This window comes from Calliphora vicina, chromosome 3 (genome assembly GCF_958450345.1).
Source record: "Calliphora vicina chromosome 3, idCalVici1.1, whole genome shotgun sequence".
Taxonomy (NCBI): domain Eukaryota; kingdom Metazoa; phylum Arthropoda; class Insecta; order Diptera; family Calliphoridae; genus Calliphora; species Calliphora vicina.
The window spans coordinates 4,665,357-4,686,649 of NC_088782.1; positions in this window are offsets into that span (position 1 = coordinate 4,665,357).

Genomic DNA, 21,293 nt, shown 5'->3' on the forward strand with positions numbered 1-21,293 from the left:
TTTCTTGGGCAGAATATTGTTAGTTTTTTGTACTTTTGTAGGAAAACTAACTACAATGCGAAACAATTAGTTTTTTTCGATAACTGTCTAGGAATTTTAATATAATTTTAAGAAAAATACTTATTGAACACGTTCTTTTAATATTGTAGGATTACACCTGTAACTCTGTAAATAAAATACGATTGTTTAACTACGACTGTAGACAAAACTAGGAATGAAGCTAAACGAAGTCTATGTGAATTAATAGTAATAATAATAAAGCTAAACTTGGAATGCGTAAAGAACTATGATTGAAGCTAAACAAGGACTATATGTTCCTCATAGGAATTAAAGGAAACAATATATATATATTGTTACGTTTTTATCTTTTAAAAACGGTGGTTTATTTCTTTTAAATAAACCGGATATTTTTGATTGCAAATAAAAGCAGTTAATTGTTTAAAATTGCAACAACTTTTTATTCAAATTTATACAACAATAGTTTTTATGCAAATACACATTTATAATTCACAATTTATACAGCACAATGTAAGTCAGTTAATTTATCTTTACGTAATGATGCTTCAAATTAGACTGACTCATTTTGGCTTCATGCCATCGCTATTTATACTTGGTCATCGTTTTTTAGATAATACACCTTCCGGGTATTTCTAGCATTATCAGAGACACACACTTTTATAACGATCAACTCAAAGCTTTTATTCAATGTGGTAATGTTCCACTGCAATATTAGCAATATCCGCAGATATGTTAATAATATCAACAGTTATGTTAACTGCTGTTAATCGGCCGGTAAAGAACATTGTCCACAATTAGAAGTCTCTAGAAATAGAAAGCTAGTAATTACGATAAACTAGGGCTGTATAAATAATTAAATAAGAACTTCTATTTATGCTAAACTATATACACAACTAAAACAGGACAGTAGAATAACAATTGGAGCTATCTAAAACTTTATAAATAATTAGTAATGAAGTTAAACTAGGACTACAAGTAGAAATGAAGCTAAACTACGACTGTGTAAATAACTAGCAACTAAATCAAAACTTGATTGTATAAGAACTGTATAAATATTTAGGAATCAAGTTACTACTTTATTACTCTATCCCTTTCCGTCCCCGCATACACAAATGTGTAGGTAAATTTAAAGTATTTTGTAGAGACATTTATACATTTTGTACGGTTTTTTCTTACTGTTTTAAATGTCTCAATATTATGTGTTATTTCTTACATATTTTGCAAAATATTTTTGTGCGATTTACTTTAGTATTTTGTGTACGAGTACAAGAAAATTGACCGAAAAGTTCACTGAAATCCGCAAATTCTGAAATAGCTTGGGACGGAAAGGGATATAAAAAACTAATATTGTGGTTAAACTAGGACTGTATAAATAACTAGTAATGAGACAAAACTAGGACTGTAACTAGAAATTAAGCTAAACTAGGACTGTATAAAGAACTAAAAATGAAGCTAAACTAGGAATGTGTAAAGAACTAAGATTAAAATCAAAACTCGACTGTATAAAGACTGCAGGAAGAACTACGATTGATGCTAAAATATGACTGTATAATGAACTACGAGTGAAGCTAAAATGGGACTGTAAAACGAGCTACGATTGAAGCTTAATTGGGACTATAAAAAGAGATACGCTTGAGGGTGTACTGGGACTGTATATACTAAGAACTACGAATGCACCTAAACTAAATTAAGCTCTACCGTATGAAGCTAAACTGGAAGTGTATGAAGATTAACAGTTGAACCTATCTGGATCTGTATAATTAACTAGTAAATAAGCTAAACTAGGACTGTAACTAGAACTAGGAACTAAGCTAACATAAGACTGTATAAATAATTATCTTTACTGGGACCGTATAGAAAAAACTACGATAGAAGAAAAACTTGGACTTTAAACATAACTAAGATTAAAATAAAAAATGTACTGTATAAAGAACTATAGAGCTACGGTTAATGCTAAGCAAGGTCTGTATAATAAACTAAGAGTGAAGCTAAACGAACTGTAATGAAAGCTATGATGTATGCTTAACTGGGGCTATAAAAAGTAATACGATTGTAGAACCTTGTTTGAAGATAATGTAGGATTGTAGAAAGAAAATCAGATTTAACTTAAACGAAACTGTATAAAGAATTTCATTGCAGCTAAACTGGCAATGTATAAAAAACTTCCATTACTTTTTAAATGGGACTGTATAAAAACTTCGAATGACTCTAATCTGGAACTGCATAAAGAATTTCAATTGAATATAACACAGATTTGAATCAGATTTAAACTAAAACGAGACTGTATAAAGAAATACAACTGGGAATATGTACAGAGCCTAAAAAAACACGATTGAAGTTAAAATCATAGCTATGACTCCAGCTAAAATCGGACATAATAAGGAACTACGTTTGATGCTATAAAAAAAGCTCAAGCTGAACTCGGACTGTATAAACCAGTTATGACAAACGAATACAGTGCTTCAAATTTCGTTAAGGTTTGGTCGTACTTGTAAAGTTGTATTATTAGAATGACCTATCCGGTTTAAAATAACATAATATTAAAATCCGTACACTTAATGAAGTCTATGTAGTGTTAAATGAAATACATATAAGAGTATTAAATAAATCTCTGTATAAATACTAGGGTATTCACTCGGTTAACCGTTAATCGCTTAACCGATTAATTTTGGTCGGTTAACTGTTCGAATAATTCAAAACTGCCGATTTTCAAATAACGAATAAACCGATTAATTTGCGTCGGTTAACCGATTAACCGAAATTTCTTTTTTTTGCACTTTAACATAATTTTTTTGTTTTTAATTTTCCATTTTAATTCAAATACAAATTTCAAAGTAAAATTACATATTTTTTCGAACATTCAAGAAATACGTTTAGTGAGTATAATAACTGATATATTTATGTGCTGTTTTTCTATAGCGATCGAGTACTTTGAGTGGAAATTTAACATGTGTTTTGTTATTGTAACAAAAACAAAATACATGTAAAACGTCCACTCAAAGCGCTCACTCGCTATAGAAAAACAGCACATTAATTTAGATGTAATTGTCGGATGAGAACATGATAATAGACGAAACTGGAGACACTACTGAAACGTTCAAAAAGGACTCCAATGGTATAATGGAGGATTTTATATGCTTAGAAAAAACTAAAAAAATAACTGACAAATTGGATATTCTTTATCTTGTCTTACTATCGATTTCTCCAACATCTACAATCAGCGTGAGAGTTTTTTCCAATTCGAGTTTTATTAAAACTAAAGAAAATTATTTACTTTTTGGTTGAATTGTTATGTTTTGTTTATTTTTTATGTGTTTGTTCTTTTTTTATTAATAAAATACTTCAATAAGTACACAAAATTCGTGATTTAGTTTCAGTTTAACATTTAAATATTAATTATTCGGTTAATCGAATAATTTAAAATTAACCGATTATTAACCGATTAAATCTAAACCCCGATTAATTATTTGCTCGATTAACCGATTAAACCAGAAACCCGATTAATTTAATACCCTAATAAATACTTATAAATAATCATCCTTGAGAGCAAAAGTGAAAAAAAAATTTTAATAAAATACTCAAATACAAAACATTATTTTTTTATACCCTACACCACCATAGTGGGGAGGGTATTATGCGTTTGTGCAGATGTTTGTAACGCCCAAAAATATTGGTCTAACACCCACCTTAAAGTATACCGATCGACTTAGAATCACTTTCTGAGTCGATTAAACGATGTCCGTCCGTCCGTCCGTCCGTCCGTCCGTCCGTCTGGTTGGCTGGCTGGCTGGCTGGCTGGCTGGCTGGCTGGCTGTCCATGTAAACCTTGTGCGCAGAGTACAGGTCGCAATTTTGAAGATATTTCGATCAAATTTGGTGCATATTACTTTTTCGGCCCAAGGACCAAGCCTATTGAAACTGGCTGAAATCGGTCCATTATTTCACCTAGCCCCCATACACATGTCCTCCCGAAATTGGACTTTATCGGTCAAAAATGTTTAATTTATATATGTATCTCCACAAATTCCGCTCCAAATAAGTTTTGTATATACAAAATTCATGTCACAAAATTTTATTACGATCGGTCCATAATTAGTCATAGCTCCCATATAGACCCGCTTCCGAAAATCACTATAACGTGCATAAATCGCTTAAAAATGTTGGTATACACACAAAATTCAACATAGTTAACTTTAATATAGACATAAATCACACGACCTAATTTTATGGTGATCGGTCCATAATTGGTCATAGCTCCCATATAAGGCGCACTTCCGAAAATCACTCAAAAATGTAAATTATTAATATTTTAAAAGAAACATATTTTTACTCATTTACTTGGTGTAGGGTATTATACGGTCGGGCTTGACCGACCATACTTTCTTACTTGTTTTCTATTAAATTCAAGTCAGTCTAATGATATTTTCTAAATCTTAACTTAATTTTTTCTCATACCATCTTTAGTTGCATAATATTGTTCTATCAATATAAATTTCGCTAAATAAGGGATGGGTGTATTGGGAATTTTAACAGCAGCAATAATAACAACAATGCACGTAGACAAACGGAGAGACAGACAGACGTACACAACTAAATGGAGCGCGAAATTGGATTTTAAATTTATTGTAAATGCCTTGGCGTGTATTTCTTTTACGATCTGCGAGTTTTTTTTTCTTTTTAAACAAAATGTTTCCCTAAGACTTTTAGCTGGAGTTACAATGGATAATAATCAATAGTAATCGCAGAATCGTATAGAATTATTATACAATTATTAATTGTACTCTTAGAAAGTTAGTCAATGATGCATTAATTAACACCAATATAAAACGATAATAAATGGAAGTTTATACTACTTTAAAATAAGTATATTTTATTTTAAATACAATTTAAAAATTTGTATTTAAATATTTTTTTCTTGTAGTTGAAAATGCTTTAGCACGTATAAGTGTGAAAGTGCGTTTATATGTATATTTTAGTCTATACTTTGATAAATGCAAAATAAAATCCCTCAGCAAACAAAATACCACTTGACACATTAAAATCCTTTTTACTTTAAAAAGAAAAATCCAAAAAGCTGTATGTTGTAGTGTGATGTTAATGGTTTCTGGTTCGTTTTATTTTTTCAACGCTCTTTTATTTTCTTGTACTACTACTACTCGTACTGTAAATATTTTTGTGGAAATTCATTGTTAGATTCGAATTTTTTTTTTTTTTTGTTAAGTAAACAATACTGAGGCGTATAGAGTGTTGAAAACTTGTGAACACATACAGCTACACTATTCTATGCATACATACATGCTTAAGCAGGTGTGTGTCCCAGTAGTTCTACATGCAGTCCATGTATCCCTATGTATATAGTAACTTGAACGCATTAGTTCAATCACTTGGCTGACTCTAATTTAATTTGGAACGTTTTTACCTTTTAAAAACGTGGTTTATTTCCTTTTAAATAAACCCGATACTTTGAATTGCAAATTAAAGTAGCAAATTTGCTTTTCAACAGTTTGTTTAATGTGTTTTTATACACTGCAGGCAGTTAATTTGTCTTTACTTAACGATGCTTCAAATTAGACTGACTCATTTACGTTCTTGCCATCGCTATTTATACTTCGTCATAATTTTCTTGATAATTCACCATCTAGTGACACGAAGACATTCACTTCTATAACGATCACCTCAAAGCTTTTATTCAATGTGGTAATGTTCCTCTGCAATGTTAGCAATATCCACAGATATGTTAACAATGCCCACAGTTATGTTAACTGCTATTAATCGGCTGGTGAACAACATTGTCCATAATTAGAAGTTTTCAGAAATATAAATGTTGAGAAAAACGATGAATGTTGAAATCAGCTGTTAGAAAAAGTTATATTTGAATTCAAATACAATTTCGTAATAATATATTTTTTAATTGGTTACTTTATACATCTCAGGCAATTTAATATGAATGAATTTTTTATTTTCATTCACTATTTCGGGACAGTCACCCAAAATGACTGGGCTGTGTTTCTAAACATAAGTATGTGAGCTGTTAAAAGTACTACCTTTACATACCTTTAAAAATACGTGTGTAAATCTCGTTCTCACATAGAATTTGTTTCAATATTTCGGTTTATTTTTGTACAATTTGCAACTTGTGAAGTGTATGGCAGCAACTCTTATACTTAAAGTGCAAAAATAGTACCAACTTAAAAAGAAATCCAAACAAATATTTATGCTACATTCGGTTGGTAAGTCCCTGTCATAACACAAATGTATAACAAGAAAAATATACATTTTTTAGATTTAAATTCGTTATATAATCTCCTAAAGGAGCAGCTTATGCTTTTCCATAGGTATTCTCTATTACAATGCCTATAAACTAGTACAATTAATTAAAATCCTGACTTTTTTACAAGAACAAAATTTTGAATATGTAAGATGAGCAATTCTTTTTAGCATTCTAAGGTTTGTTGAAAAGTATAAAGCAAAGCTTGGTCTGTATAAAGAAAATTTGGGACTGTTTAAAGAACTACTATTGAATCAAAGCTGGGTTTATATAAAGAACTACGAATGAAAAAAAACTGGGACTGTATAAAAACGAGGATTGAATCAAAGCTAGGATTTTATAAGGAATTGCGATTATTGCATCACTGGGACTGTCGAATGAATTACTTTTGAATGAAAACTGTGATTGTACTAAGACTTTATATGAATTGAATCTTAGTCTTAACCTTTATGTCAACGGCAACATACCTGGGTATGTTTTACATTTTCAAAATGCTGTGTCTCTGAATTGGATATTCCGATCGACTTCAAATTTCTTGATATCCTAGCAAAGACTGTTTTCCGCAATTGTCCCAAGTTTGGTTAGAATACGATCACCCGTTTGGAAGATAAGGCCCATTTACAAAGTTGTAGCCTTACATAAACAGCATACATACCTGGGTATCCATAATAAAACGCATGCAAATATAATGATAAAAATTAAAAGTACAGTATTTTTTCAAAATTTTTACCCACCCTACTCCACATCTAAAATCGTGACTAACTCCAAAGTTATATGTATTTAAATTTAAAATGGCGATTTTTCGGAAGTTTTTGGGAAAAAAGTACTTTTTTATTTTTAAGTTATCTAAAAAATTTCAAAGAACATGTATTAGGAATTTATACTTTTTGTAAAGCTAACTTTATAGCAAATACTTTAAATGAAAATAAGTTTAAAAACTGTTGACAGGGATGTGACCAGGTCCATTCAAATAACGCCTATTTTTTATGTAAAATTCAACTTTAGGGCAAAAATTCTCAAATCGCGCATTCTATATCAAAATAAGGTAACCTATTTCAAATGGCCAAATATGTTCTTAATTATTTTGTAAAGGGTTCCGATAATCCCGCTCCTGGTCTGGATATTATAGCATAAAATCTAAAAATTTTTTGCTATAATATCCCATTTTTGGGATTATTCAAAACTTTTTTTTGGGAATTACTGGATTCCTGATTATAAATTTCAAAATTTCTCTTTATTTTCTTATTTCTAATAGAATAACTATATAACTGTAAAATTTCATTAAAAACTATTAATAAATAAAAAAATTATTTTAATTTAAAAAATTTGTATCTTTGCAAAAACTTTTGTCTATTTCTAAGAAAATAAAAAAGAAATAATACAGATATTCCAACAAACGAGTTATATATTAGCATTTTTATGCTAACGCCATTCACCATATAAAACTGCCATTCACCATATAAAACTTATGAACATACCCAGGTATGTTGCTGTTGACGTGCGTAAGGCAGTTCTACTGTTGACATAAAGGTTAAAGAGCTGTATAAAGAGTAAACATATTACACAATGTGTTTAGATGTCAAGCTCGTAGTCGTAGTCAAAAATGCAGTAAAGCTCAAGATTTATATTTAGAGTATAGTGGTTAAAATTTAAGTTCCTATTACTATTGTTGTGACCAGAGATCTAACATAATAAAAATAACCAAATTATGATTTATGTTTTTGGATACAAAATAAATAACTAAACACTTCTAATTTTTTGCTGAGAGTCAAACCAGCACTAAAAAACAGCAAAAAATTAGAAGTCATTAATATTGTTACGTTTTAAACTTTTCAAAACGTTAGTTTATTTCCTTTAAATAAACCGGATACTTTTGATTGCAAATAAAAGCCGTTTAGTAGTTTGAAAATGGTAAAAACTCTTTATTTATTCAAATGTACAACAACAACAGAATTAAATAGTCACTCAATGTTTTTTTATACACGTTTATAAATTCTCAGAAATACAGACACACTTTATAATGTACACGAATTCACTTGAAAAATACAGCCCACTTTAAGGCACTCAGTTGATGTTTATTCGAATAGCGTCTCTGATAAACTCACTAACGACGGCAACCTCTGCCACTATTTATAACACTGCCATCTGCACTCTAGATTTCTCTTTAACTGTCTAGAGGTTTCTAATACATACGCCATTTGTGGTGTACTTTCTACAATGTTCCTTAACTGAATATTCGAATTCGAATATACGGTCGCAACAAACAGCGTTGCCAACTTACGATCAATGGTCAACTGAAAGCTTTTATTCAATGTTAATAATGCCCACAGATATGTTACAGTTTGCTATTACAGCACTGTTATTTGAAAGTATTCTACTACTTTTAAATCAGCCGTTAAAATCGGGAAAAATATTTTTTAACCCGATTTTTTCACCAAAAAAGTTAGTTTGTCATAAATAAAAAAAAATGTTTTTTTTTTTAAAAAATTTATAAAAAGAATTTTGGAAAAAAAAATTAATTTTGTTCACCTAAAATATTTAAAATTTGTATTTTAAAGTATTATTCGGTGAAGTGTGTATAAGATTCGTTACAGTCGAATATATCTCTCTTACTTGTTTTTCTATTTCTTTCAACCACTAACCTAGTCCTGTACCGCAAAGGGAACAATCAATGGACACAGCTGTACGAGACGAAAGGTTTTGGACGGCTGCCTGAATACCTATCCGCTAACCTAAAACGCTCCCTTATAAATCACTATCTCTCTCACAATAACCTAGTTTTAAATGGTTAAGGCTGTGAATTTACCGTTGAAATAAAAGTTAGCCGTTATCTCCAGTATCTGGCTGTCACATATTGTCTTGTGTGAAAAATCATTAAACATAAGGATTATAAGACTCATAAATTTCTGATTAGAAATTGTACAGCTCTTAACTAAATACAAAAATTTCTTCTTTGTAATTAAATTAATAAATTTAAGCAGGCAACCGACTTCCTTCGTTAAGGAGAATAGGAAAACCATTCGATTTATAGAGCCATCATTAAAACGGAAAAAGGTACTTGAGAATATTATGCATTTTGTACTTACTGTTGTTGTCCACTAACAAAACAAGATGGCACTTGTTCAGTACTCGTTTGTGTGTAGCAGCCACAAAATACGGTTGTATTAATTTTGAATATTCTTATGGTTATAAATAAATATGTAAATAAATGTATGGGTAAGGAAAGTGTGTTTATGTTTTACAAGTGCTTACAATATGAAAATGTTTGGTTTTCCTTGAGTTGTATTGTGTCTACAAATTGCTGACTGTTTTTTTTGCCAAAAATATTTCAGCTACAAAGATGTTGGGTGTATGTGCATTTTTCTTTTAATGCACAAAATTTCGTTTAACAACTTTGTAACAAAAATATTAAACCGTATACCGCTACAATGTAGATTCGTATGTATACACAAGGCTCAACCTTTGTAAAAAAAATAAAATGGCGTTTTCAGGTACCACCACAAAATTAAGTTGTTTTGATCAGGCGATTATTTAGATCCCTTAAAAAAAGGAATTTTTTCTTTAAAAGAAAATGGGAAACATTTAAAAAAAAAATAAAAGTATTTTTGGTAAGTTTATGTTGTTAAACAAACTGGCTTTCTTTTAAATTTTAAATTTTATTTAAATAAATTCACTGAAATTTATTGTTGGGGTATAAGCTAGTTCAGGCTTGATTTATTTTTATCCTCTAGTCCATCAGAATCATAGGATTAATAAATACATAAATAGTAACTTATAAAGAACCAAACTTAATTTTCAGGGGGTGACTGGAATAATTTGTTTGTGAGCTGCTCTAATATACCCATTAGGGTGGCCCTTTTTTCACTTTTGTCATTTTCAATGCGCCCAAGGTCTAAAATTGTTCTCGGCCATCTAGTTAGTTATTACAAACTGATAACAAAAAAAATCATGAAATTTCATGCATATCACAAATCCCAAATTTTACATTTTCAAAAATTTTTTAAACGAAATTTCAGAAAATTCAAAAGGTGGTTTTCGATTATAATAAACACTAAATGAGAATTAAATGTGCAAGAATTATGACATTTTTTCATCTTCCTGGCAACATATTTATTTAAAGCCAAAAGAACTGCTCATCGTTTGAGACCAACAACGAATCAAACCAATTTCAGATAATCTGTTCTGAAGTGAAGCGTTCGATCGAAACAAATAGCAGTTGCACGGGACAAGGTATGGACTATAGGGCAGGTGAAGCAGTATTTCCCAACCACTTTCTAATTAGTTGCTAAAAGGAATTGCAACATCTGGCCTAGCGTTGCACAGTGGGGCAGAATCAAAAGTTTTTGGAAATAAATCTGGCATTACGTGGGCATAGACAAGGAGTATTCAAGTTTAAGTTATTAAAATGAAGCCAACGGATGCTTCAGGGGCGTCGCTATGGAGGCTCAAAGTAAGGTACCTTCGACATGTAAAATTTTGTCGTTTCCCATCCAATTTCAAAGATTTTTATATTTTTGGAAAGCGCTCGGCTAGGTCTTGCATGTGCTATTTATCTATTATAATTTTCGAGTTATAGGCATTTTTAAATTTTAAAATTCTCGACTGAAGGGACAACTAAATTGCCAATAATATACAAAAGATTTCAGAGCAATATCAATAATAAGTGAATGATTTTCAATTTAAAAATTCAACAAATAGTAGATTTTGGCTGTTTTTTCAGCCGTACTTTTTACGTCAATTAATTTCGACATAAGGGCCTCCCTAATAATACTAATACATGTATAAATATTTATGTATGTATGTTTATGTGCATAATGACAATGTAATACAACTGCCTGTGTGCGTTTTGTGGTCCATTTTAAATTTTTTTGTTTCACTGTTGACAATTTTCCACATTGCACTAGAACCAAGTAGCCAGCTTCTGGCCTTTAGTGTATATAATTCATGTTGCTTCTGCTGCTGTTGCTGTGTAAAATTTAAAACTCACTTGAGAATTTGCAACAAGCAGCGTGGCAGCGTAGATGAAACAAACCAGCTAGCCAGCCAGCCAACCAACATAGAGCCTTTTATTGTATTTTATTTATTAGTATTTAATTTTTTTGTCATTGTTATTTTTGGTATTTTCTTTTATTTATTTAGTCTGTCTACTGCAAGTTGCTGTTGCTGTTGTTATTGTTGTGCTTTTATTACCTTTTTTTGTAGTCCAAATTCTTTTGGCAGTTTGTTACTGTTGTTGGTGACTTTGTTTTATGGCATAAATATTTTTTAAGCCATAAATATTATTGTGTGTTTTTTTTTTTTTTTTTTTTTTTTTTTAATGGAATATTTTGGGTAGATTTATAAAAAAGTTTATAATAAGTTTAATTTGCTTAATCTGAATCATTGCACCTGATGTCAGTTATGGAACAATTTTTGGGTAGATATTTTGAAATTGGATTTTGGTTGTGATTTCTGTTGTTTTTTTTTTAAATAGGTTGTTTATTTGTCAGTCTGGCAAATATGTATTTTTGAAAATTCTTGAATATGAATGCATCAACGGAATAAACCCCTAATTAAAAAAATTTCGGACAGAAAATTATTTTTAAAACTATGTATTAAAAACACTAAAAAAATATTTGAAAATTAAAAGATTTTCATTTACAAAATAATTCAAATGAAAATTGAGTAAATGAAGAAAATCGTTAAATAATGCTCATATAGAAAAAAGGAGGACAATCTGTGATCAATTAGTTTTTCAACCATAAATCAATGAAAACTAACTTAAACATAAATTTGATTAGAAGTCGGCAAATAGTAGTGCAAATAGAAAATAGAAATCTATAACAGAAATATATTTTTTTTCATATTAAAATGATCTGAAACATATACATACGTGTCTATAAAATGGTAAATAGTGGTCAAAATGGAAAAGTTATTATAATCTATATTTTAAATTTAATTTTCAACCAAAAATGGACTTTTCGTATGAAAACGAACTGAAATATAAACGTATAAGAAAAGGACATTGATCGGGGATGACTTAATATTTTTTTCATATTAAAATGAACTGAAATATGTCTATAAATGAAAAAGGAGGACAATGTGTGATCATTTATATTTTCAACCAAAAATCTAAATTCAGTCAGAATTCGCTCAGAGTAATTAAATAGCACAACTCGAAATTTCGAAAGCATTTGACCGGTTGTGGCATGATGGACTAGTTTTGAAATTGAACTCGTTCGGTATCGGGTTAATTACAATGCACTCAAAACTCAGTATTGCCTATGCACACACGAACGACTTGAGATTTCACCACAATCATGTCTTCGTATGGGTAACGAAACTGTTGGAGTTTCAGATAACCTTTTGATACTAGATACGAGTATACAGTGTAACGCCAATTGAAATGTATTATATTTGATGTAGCGAAGACAAGTTTTTGGTGCTTGGGTTTCTTGAGACATTGTCGGATATATTTGTCCCCTTTCCACCTACTTCGTTAATATAATTCCCACATATCTGCCGGAGCTGTAAGTTCAAATCTAGGAAAAGATGCCAAAAAGTACAGTTTTTTCCATTTTCTCACTTAAGAAGTTCGAATTTAAAAAAGTACAAAACAACTGTCAACTTTTTTTTGTATGTACTAGTTGAAGATGCATTTTAAATGTTTCCGGTATCTGTATTAGTTTAGCAGATATAAGGTTGGCGATGTTATACCTTAAACCATCGAATTTCCAAATATCCCCTATTAGAGGATCTACATAGGGAGAGGGGAAATTATAGTCGAACCTTTTGGCGTTTGGGCCAAATATTCCTTTGTTATCTTTGCAATATTCCAATGTCGAAAATGTGTTAATGTAATATTGTATTTTAAATTTGTATTTACGGTATTCGTATTGGTCGTAGAGCGCTGAAATTTGGAACAGAGAATTATATGGACCAAACTAAGAAAAAAACAAAATTTTATTAAAATCGACCACGCCCACTGCCCATACAATCCAAATAGATTTTTTCGCATAAAATTTTTCCTATCCAAGTAAAAGTTTAGAAATTTGGTACATATATTTTCTGAAACAAAAGAAGAACGTATGGCGAGTTTCAATAAAATCGGCCATGCCCACCGCCCACGAAACCCATACATAGATAAGAATTTTTTGGATATTTCGTTTATTATTAGACAAACAATTTTGAGTTTTCATCCTGTTCCGAAAACTTCCGAAAACTATTTTTTCTTTTAATCGAAACAAGGCACTCCCAACTTTTATTTTATTAAAGAAACAGCTTGAGGTAAAGTGGGCTACATTTTGTTTTCTCCATGGAAAATCAAAAATAAAATAATTTTTAGAGACTTATAGATTTGGGCATATCTTCTTAATGGTTTATGATATCCCCATAATTTTTTTTTTTAATTATGGAGAAATGTTATATTTTTCAAATATGTTAAAGGTAAAACCACTGAATTGCGTGAACTTTACTTAAATTTTTTAAAAATAAAATTAAATTTTTCTTAAAACTATAAGTGTACATTTCATCTTTAAACATTTCTCTACAAAACTGCATCATTTGATTTTTGAAATTGAGTGTTTGTCGTGCTGATGTTGTATCGACGATGTAGCTATTCATTAGCCTAGAAAAATCCATAAATTATCTTTATTCAAATTTGTTTAGGATTATTGAGAAATCATATAAATTTTTATTAAATTATTTTTATATTTCCATTTAAAACCTATTTATTCACAAAATTTATTTACTTATTCTCCCTAAACCATACAGCACAATATTATTTTCTTTTTCTCAGTTCTTTTTTTATGTGTTTTTAATATTTCTTTTTATTTCGGAATCTCGCCTAAAGTTGTGTATTTTAGTAGGGCATCCTTGTAAAGCCTAAAAATTAAATACTTTTATATTATACAATAGTTGTGTATGTAAATTTTGTCACGTTTTCTGACAGAGTGTGTGCATAATTTCAAAGAGGAAATAATATTTTGTTTTCATATTCCTCCAGTATTTAACTGAAAAACAAATGGAACACTCACACCAGTTCGTATGAGTTGTGAGTTCTGCATATGAAGATTTGAATTTTTTTTAAGACAACGTTTTTCATGTTTTCTAGTTTGGTTTCAATTTGACTTGTCTAAAATGTGTAATAATAATAATAATGTTTCGAATGTTGTTGTTCTGTAAGTGTGTGTTTGTTCTGAAATACATAAATATGGAAGGAAAAAAAAGGAAAATTTAAAATTCTGTTAACAGTCCTTAAGGCATTTAACAAAATTGAATATTATTACTTTCTTGGGGCTGATTACACATATCAGATTCTCTTATTTTGTGTAGCTTTCCTTTTTATGTGTTTAATTTCCGTTAAAATGTTTTGTTTTTTCTGGGTTTTGTTTGCTTAAGTTGTTGTATTATAAAGTTTATTCATTTATTTCATAAACAGGCCAAATATATTTACCAAAATTGACTTAAGTTTTCTCCATGGAATGAAATTTAAAATGTATACTCATATGTTAACATATACAATTACGGCATGCAGTGATTTGATTTAATATTAAGTGCCAGATTTCGTTATACCTTTCGTTAATATTGATGATTTTGTTTAAGTTAATGTATAATTGGAATTTAAATCTTAAATTATTGAATTTCAGCCTTACAGTAGCAATAATGCTACTGTTTAGTTAACAGCTTATATTACGTTAGAGATTTCAAGATAATCATAAATATGATTCACTTAATTAAAGATTAAAATCACTGGCGTTGTGTCATGTTGTCAGGTGCTTTAATTAATTCAAAAACAATGTGTACATATGTGCATAAATATCCATTGTCCTAATATATGTAGATTATTAAGTATTAGTAAGTATTTGATAATTTTTAACCTAGCAGATGGTTAAAATACTACTAGTTAACATAAAGAAAACATGTAAGAAAGTATGATTGGTCAAGACCGACCATATAATACCCTACACTAAGTAAAAGAGCAAAAACGTTTTTCTTTTAAAATTTCAATAATTTATATTCGTGAGTGATTTTCGGTAGTGGGCCTTATATGGGGGCTATGACCAATTATGGACCGATCACCATGAAATTAGGTCGTGTGAAAGTTTACTATGTTGAATTTTGTGAGTATACCCACATTTTTAAGCGATTTATGCACGTTAAAGTGATTTTTGGAAGCGGGTCTATATGACTAATTATGGACCGATCGTAACAAAATTAGGTGACATGAATTTTGTGTATATAAAACTTATTTGGAGCGGAATTTGTGGAGATACATATATAAATTATACATTTATGACCGATAAAGTCCAAATTTGGGAGGACATTTGTGATTCTAAGTCGATCGGTATACTTTAAGGTGGGTGTTAGACTAATATTTTTGGGCGTTACAAACATCTGTACAAACGCATAATACCCTCCCCACTATGGTGGTGTAGGATATAATTATTAAACTTTATAGAAATATGATTAGAATAAAATGAGTGCGTCAATAAAAAATGTAACTTGTAAATACTTCAACAAAGGATGACAGAAGCAAAATTTTCAAACAAAATTTGATTTTAAAACGTTGTTTAAAATTAAAAATTGTTTATGAATACGGCCTTAAATATTTAATTAATTTCCCAATTCGGCGTACTTATAATATCCTAATGTAGCCAGATTATTCAAACTCGATCACACATAGATAAAAGACATGGTTGCGGCAACTATACTATGCTCTAAGCCATCATAAATGTTTCTCGAAAACAATGTTATGGTTAAATATATTTTATTACAATAACATCTTGTTTAATAGATGATTGTCGTAGGAAATGGTTGGAAATATATTTGATTGAATTCTAATGATTTTATGTTTGTGAATTTGTAAATTATAACTAGAACTAAATAATCATGACATGATCACAAATAATATGATTATGTGGCTACAAGCGTAATATGGTCATATCAAAACTACCATATTATGGTTGAGGTGGAATCAAAATATGGTTGGATACAATCATATTATGGTTACACTACTATTGTGATATGATCGCTGAACCAATAACAAATGGTTAGGTAGTATAATTTGTATGATAATATTATGATTATATACAAAACAGAATAGAATTTGACAGCAAACATAAAATCCATTAATAATAGGACGGTGTTCGATTACGGTTACCACAACCATGTTATTTCTTCGTATGTTTAAGTCTTTCTGGCATGTCCAGGCTAAATACGCTATCATTAATCTTTATTTTGTGTAAACTTATGGTTAAGCTGGTCTGAATTTTTTTTTACAGTGGGTCAAAGTTTTAATTTTATGATGGAAGGGAGCATTATACTAAATGAAAAAAACTTTGCAAGCTAATGTCTAACGGAATTCTTATTGTCAGAGTTATATTATGGAATTTTGTGGAGATCATTTTTGTGGAAGGTTTTAACCCTCTATCTCCTCTGTTTAGGGTCCAATTTGAGCCTTTTTCGAGAACATCCAAAAAGTCCTTTCAAAAAGGACATTTAAGGATTAAAATAATCTACGAAAATTTTTGGCGAAAAATTTCAGTGGGGCTTACCAAAGACACCAAAGATGTAAATACAGCTCTTTACGCTTAATTAACAAAATTACCAAGCCACCATGGGTCTCACAATTTTTTTTTTTAAAAATCCCCAAAATTCTATTTATGATCCGAATGAGCTGAAATATAAATAGTCCTTGAGAAGATCTACAAAAAACATACATACATACACGCAGAGAAAAAATATGTTCGTTGTAACAATATATTGTTGTCGTAAACATATAATTGTTGTTTTAATTTAATTTAAACAATATTTTAGTTACTGTAATCATTAAATGTTATAAATATGAATATGTTTTACCGAATGGTTCGGACAACTAAATAATGATAAATAGGTAAACATATTATATTATGTAGTCATAATATGTTTAAGATGCAAACAAAATATGTTTACTTTTAAATTAAAAGTTTTAATAGTCTTTTTTCCCACCATTTGTGAGTGCTGGTGTTTGTCTAAGCTGTATTATTTTTACAAGTAAATTTTTAGTGTCTGTAATTCCCATTCGCTCTATTGTTTTATTTGTATATTATCTTTAACTTTCCTAGAGCGAATAACAATAAATTTCAGTGAATTTGTCAATAATATTTAAATTGTGAATTTAGTACCTTAAAACTAAAACCTATTAAAATAAAATTTTGTATTTATAAAAATAAATTTTAATAATAATATGATTACTTTGGATCATAATATGATTTAATAGGTTCATAAATATGATTACTTTGGGTCATATTATGATTGATTTATATCATAATATGATTATTGCAGAACATGTTATAATTGATTTGTATCATAATATGATTATTTCAGAACATATTATGATATTTCATGATACCAATAATGATCATAATATGTTTTGGACTACAAGCATAAATCTGATCATAATATGTTGCTCTTTGTTTATGGTTACCACAACCATGTTTTTTCTCTGCGTGTATGTAAGTTGTCTGTTTTAGTTCAAGAAATATTAAGGTTTATTTTTTTATTTTTATTATTTTGTTAGATTTTTTTTTATATCAGCTATATTTTTGATAAAATTCGGAATAAAATGAAAATAAGTTGCTTACAGTTATCTCCTCTCTATAAAAAGTGGCCTTATTTTTTACGGTTTTCCCCAAAGAGTCCCTATATTTTTCCTTATGTAGACAAACATTTTCTTCTGGACTATATACATTTTTTATACGATCCGGAAAGATAGTTTAATGCAAAAGCGTGCAAGATAAAATTTGGCTCACTTAGACGGATATAGTAGAAGTAACAAGTATTTTAAGCATCACGCTCAACTTAGAGTAGGAAAAAAATTAAAATTTTTTGAAAACTGTTAGTTTTTTGAAACATAATCGACCGTAACACAGCCAATGTCCACGAATTTTCAAAAAGTCTCTTCTATTTGAAGGATAAAATAAATTTAATTTATATTTAAACCACATACTTATAATTATGTAAAGTTTATTCGTTACTTCACCACACTTGCTAATAAAAAAGTACTAAATGAAGTGATTCGCTGAATGTGCGAATATCAGTATGTCGAATGTGTTCTAACGAAATTAGGGGACTTGTTCCTGATACCCACAAGAACATAAATCTTTGTGGTCGATTGGACAGTGGACCGTCCTGTCCGTATGTGGAACAAACTTCCCGCTGAAGTCTTTTGAATTATGTATAGGCAATTATAATGTCCAAAATCCAGTTACTCTAGTTCATGTAATTATATCAAATTAAAGATAAAACTCTTGTAAGTTTCAAAGGCATATTTTTATGTTATCAACTTTTAAATGACCATATTATTATGGTACTTATGATTCACAGATTTTCTTTCTATGATCTACCGAAATGTATCATTGATATTTTTTCATATCGAATACTAAAATAAATATATGGAATATAATTTTACCATTCATGGAAAAAGTTACAAAAATCGTGATATTCTGATATTTCGGATATATTGATAAATCCGTAGAAGAAAATATGTTTTCAACATTGCAGTGTGTTCTTAATTACACAGTTTTAAATTTGAGTACAACACTAAAATAAACATTTATATTCATTTTGTAGCCAAACATTTAAAACAGATAATTTTAATAAAAAAACATCCTAATTTGTACAAATTTAAATATTATAGCCTGGTAATAATTTAAGTTGACAACAGCAATAATAAAATATTAAAACGTGAAAAACATCAACAGTATCAACTGACTGAATATAATAAAAGTGAGCTCAGAAAAGTAAAATCATGAAAAAAACACTCATGATATTTGACAAATTTTATCAACTTTAATTTAAATCAGTAAATCACAGGTTTTTATGATTTTTGTGTGTTTTTTTTTTCTTTGTCAACATTTTGATGTGCCCTTTAGAATCTACATATAAATTTTTAAAATCAATTCAGACCAAACTAAAAAAAAAAAAGGTAAAAGACGACAAAAAAGCCACTGGTATTCATGAATGTATGCACTGGAAAATCAGCAATCATCACACACTCTTAAATACACTCAAATAACCGAACTCTCTCTTTCTCTTTTCCTCTCTCATATACACCTTCACAACTATAAACTGCAAGCACTCAGCCATAAATGGTTGTCGTATATCAACACGCCGCCAAAACGAAAAAAAACTCAACAACAGGAAATATAAAAAAAACGAAGCAGAAAAAGGACATAAAATACTCTATATGCATGTGTGTGGATGTGTTTAATTTTCACACATGTTTGTATATGTGTGTAAATGCTTGATGGTTGTATTATTGTAAAATTTTAATTGGCAGTTTGTATATGTGGTTATTAAAGAAATCCTCTTGGTTTGCCCGTTTCTACTTTATTGTGTTTTGTCGTCGTCGTTGCTGTTGCTGTTGTTGTTATTGTTTTTTTGTTGTTCATATAATTTTCTTACTTAAATTTGGCTGAACAGTCGATTTCAGTATTGGTGGACAATTGGACAGATATAATTGTCTGACTGTCCGTCTATCTGGCTGGCTGGCTGCTAGATATGTATGTTTGTTGGGTTGACTGTGCATAAAATACATCTTTTTGTGTTGATGTTGTTGTTAGTTTTGTTTTTGGTTGGCATTTTCCACATTTAACCACAACTGTTGAAAATGTACGTGCAGTTCCAAATGCGTAAGCTGTTTTTATACGCTTTACGAGACAAAATAGTAAAACTTTACACCAACTTTGTATGTACGTGTGTATGAGTGTAGTGTGTCTGTGGGTGTGTTGCAATATGACAGACTTTGAATGTGTGTAAATAGGTTTATAGGTGCTAGTGTGTGTGTGTGTATGTGGGTGTATTTTACAACATCCCAACATATTTATGTATATTGCATTGATATTAAATAGGAATTGACGTAATAACGTGCAACAGCAACAACAGCATCAGCACCAAATACAACAATACATTCAGGAAATACACAAATGAATCAACATCTACGGTAAAAACAGCAACAACAACAACGACACAAATAAATGAGGTTAAAACATATTATTGGTAAATGTCCGCCATGTCCTCCCATTTTTTTTTTTGTAACTATTTCTGTTGTTGTTTCCGTACCCCACTTTACGGGTTGTAAAATCCATTAACAGTAAAGAACAATTGGTAACCACACACACACACACAGTAACCAAACGATTGAAGGCCTCAAAATTTTTAAACGTTAAACAAAAATGAAAATGAAATGGCAGCAAATATAAATTCACCTCATTAAATTTAACCAATTTCAACCAACAACCATCAACCGAATATGATAAACCCATGACAGCAGCCATTGCTACAAAATGTTTAATTATATTCACAAAATAAAGAAGAGAAAAAAAAAACGGCAACAAAATATAAAACAGAGAAAGGGGCGATTCCACTTAAAATCTCCACAGCATGTGTCACATTTATTTAATTTATTTGAGTGCTATTTTAAACTAAACTGCCACTTGTTTTGAAAAATGTGTTTCTGAACAAGGAGAAATAAAAAAAAAAACATGTAAAATATAAACTATTTGTTGGGACAAGCTTCTGTAAATTGTCATCATTATAAAGGGGTAGAAAATTGGGAGTAAATGTGTAAATGTTCCTTGATAAGGACTTTAATATGTACGAGTGAATAAATAACAATTTAGAAATTGGCTGACCATATAATACCCTACACCAACTACATAATTTCCAATTGTATTTTAGAAATTTCCAATTCAATTTCGGAAATTTCTAATTATATTTTACAGAATTTCAGAATTTTCCATTTGTGTTGATATTAAAATTTTCAGAAATACAATTGGTAAATTCTGAAATACAATTAGAATTAGAAAGTATAAATTAAAAAGTCTGAAATACAAATGAAAATTTCTGAAATGCAATTAGAAAATTCTAAAATTTAATATTGTTACGAAATTGTACTTGAATTCAAATATAACGATTTTAAGGGCTGATTTAAAAGTAGCATAATGCTTTCAAATAACAGTGCTGTAACACCAAACTGTAACATATC